The following is a 3,055-nucleotide window of genomic DNA, read 5'->3' on the forward strand; positions in this document are numbered from 1 at the left end:
GTCTAAATCAGGGTGGAGGTGTTTAGTCCTTGCAGGCTTAATGAGATCAATTCCTGACCACTTTTCTGTGAATGGCTCAACTCACACAGTGATGCAGCTTCACATACAGCTTGGGAAGCACATAACCATCGAAGACACTCACTTTGGAAATGTCCCTGGTGTTGGCGGCCTCCACTATTTTCTGAATGACGGTCTTCCTTCCTTCCTTCCTTCCTTCCTTCCTTCCTTCCTTCCTTCCTTCCTTCCTTTCTTGCCTTCCTTCCTTCCTTCCTTCCTTCCTTCCTTCCTTCCTTCCTTCCTTCCTTCCTTCCTTCTTTCCTTCTTCCTTCCTTCCTTCCTTTCTTTCTTTCTCTTTCTTTCTTTCATTCAATGTATCAGTTATTTAATTAGGATCTTAGAAATTTAAGACATTAATTTATGAGGATAAATTCCATTTGTCAGAGCAAAAACAGATCTCAGGTAGCCCTGGAGCTGAGGAGCAGCTTTGATTTTTGCTAAAATCTGTGAGTCCACTGTTTTCTGATCCACCTTGTGCTGCTCTGAAATTTGGTATTTCTCTTTCTTGGTGTTGAAGATCTCGCCCTCCTGGTGTCTGGGTTTCCACAGCTTCTTCTTCTTGAAGTAAGCATCAAGGAGATGTTTGGGGATTTTTCACTTTGCTGATATCAATTTTTGTAGAGGTGACAATGACAAATTTCTGGTGTGTTCTTTATAGAGGAACATGATTAAGGCTAAGAGGCCCAGTCACAAGGAGCAAGCCACTGGCCAACTGCTTCAGGAAGACCACTCTCTTCCCTCTGTGATGCCTGGTGAGGATGATCAAGATGGTGCCAGGAGTGATGGTAGCTCAAAGTTTCTTCACATGCTGACTGAGGGTTTCTTGCCAAGTCTCAACAGCTTTTGGGGTACACCTTCAGTAGGGTAGTATCTAGGCATGTGTCAAAGCTTAATTACCCAGGTTCCTCTATTCTTGGATAGGCCAGAAGTTGGAAACTTAGTTCTCTTTCCCATCTTGCAAGATAGTGGGTGAAAAACTAAGAAGCCAGACTCTAAAGAGAAGAAACCTGAAGCCATGAAGGCATCTGCCAGTGGTATTGATATGAAGGATAAGGTGAAGGCAAAAAGTCCAAGGGGTAGCCCAGTGCACCTGAAATCCTGTCCTGGTTAGAGGAATTGGTAGATACTCCTGATCTGCCATGTATTCCAGAAAGGCTTTGTACAAGAGAAGGTACACAGCTGCTAAATCAAAGGTTGAGAAGGAGAAGGTTCTTGCTATGATCACAAAACCAGTCACTGGGGACTAAATGAGAAAATTCCTAGTGGCCTTATCCTTGAGTACTCACTGGGATAGTTTTTTCTTTTGTCCAGTAATCTCTGAATTTTTATTTATTTCCCAAGGGCACCCCACTTCTGTTGCTTTAGTGTCTCAACACTTTGGTATCATTGGTCTCAGACACTAATTTTCCGTCCACAATTTTGCGGGTGGTGGTTCTCTGGATGGTTTGCACCGAGGCACTGCTGCTGTCCAGGGCATCACCGAGATTGAAATCCTCCCCATCTTCCAGCAAGCGGCGGTACGTGGCGATCTCAGCCTCCAGCTTGACCTTGATGTTCAGCAGGGCCTCGTACTCCTGGGCCTGGCACTGCCCCTCTGTTCGAGTCTGTGCCAGCTCAGACTCCAGGTGCAGCAGGACCCCACTGAGTTGCTCCATCTGCATAGTGTAGCGGGCCTCCACATCTCTCAGGCTGTTCTCCAGGCCAATCTTCAGATTTCTCATGGATTCCAGGTCAATCTCCAATGACTGGGCCGTGCGCTTCAGCTCTGTGAGTGTCGTCTCAGCAGCTCCAACCTCAGCAGACTGTGAAGTGACTAGTGTGGTGCTCTCCTCAATCTGCTGGGACCAGTACTTGTCCAGCTCTTCTCGGTTCTTCTGAGCCAGCGCATCATACTGAGCCCTAATGTCTGCCATGATCTTGCCGAGATCCTGAGATTTAGGCGCATCCACCTCCACAGTCAACCCAGAGCCAGCAATCTGGGCTTGAAGGCCTCTCACTTCATCCTCATGGTTCTTCTTCATGAATATCAGCTCCTCCTTCAGAGTCTCGATTTCTGTCTCCAGCTGCAGCCGAGTGATATTGGTGTCATCGATGACCTTGCGAAGCCCGTGGATGTCATTCTCCACAGACTGACGCATGGCCAGCTCCGTCTCATACTTGACTCTAAAGTCGTCAGCAGCAAGACGAGCATTGTCAATCTGCAGGACGATGCGGGCGTTGTCCACAGAATTCGCGAAGATCTGTGCCTTCAGCTCCTCGATAGTCTTGAAGTAATGGCCCCAGTCTCTGACCCGGGACCCCTTCTTCTCCAGGTGCTCCTGGATCTTGCTTTCCAGCCTCCGATTTTCCGTCTCCAGGCTCCTCACTCTCTCCAGGTAGGAGGCCAGGCTGTCGTTCAGGTCCTGCATAGTCTTCTTCTCAGTCTGGATGCTGCCCATGCCGGCTAGACCCCCGGCCACTCCCGCGGCCAGGCCCGCGGACTCTATGTCGCCACGGAGGATGGTGGAGCGAGACATGGAGACCCGGGAGCCTGAGCCCCCGGCGCCGGCATAGACGCTGGCAGCGCTGCTGGCCCATCCAGCCCGTTGGCTGGGGGCCCGGACCGAGCCCAGGGACCAGTAGTTGGTGGAGAAGGTGGTGGAGCGGGTGGTGACACTCATGCTGCCCTGGAAGGAAAGCGAGAGACCAGGACTCAAGTTCGGGTCGCCACTGGGATAGTTCATGCAGTGAATAGGCTGCACATAACCGCAGCCCTTTTTGGCACTACCATTGTGTCTTCTTTATTTCATCATCTTGGAAAGGAGGACCCAAAAGAGCTGAGGGTCTAACTTTGTGCTTTTTTTCCTACTTGTTCTTACTCCTAGTAGCTTGTTTGCTCATGTGGTTTGACATGTTGAGCTGTTAGACAATTTTTCCTTCTGACCTGCATCCATGAAATTGTGTTGGGTGTTGATGAGGGTCCATCACACCAGTGAGAAGGTACTAAGCTGTCTTTCCC

The 3,055-nt window shown here is 49.5% G+C and overlaps 1 pseudogene; it reads right to left on the reverse strand.

Moving 5' to 3' along the window:
- Window positions 1-1,392: 1,392 nt before the first annotated feature.
- Window positions 1,393-2,717, reverse strand: LOC101570502 (annotated as a pseudogene).
- Between the last annotated feature and the right edge of the window lie 338 nt (window positions 2,718-3,055).

The sequence above is a fragment of the Octodon degus genome, unplaced genomic scaffold, assembly GCF_000260255.1.
Source record: "Octodon degus isolate 3935 unplaced genomic scaffold, OctDeg1.0 scaffold00170, whole genome shotgun sequence".
NCBI classification, from domain to species: domain Eukaryota; kingdom Metazoa; phylum Chordata; class Mammalia; order Rodentia; family Octodontidae; genus Octodon; species Octodon degus.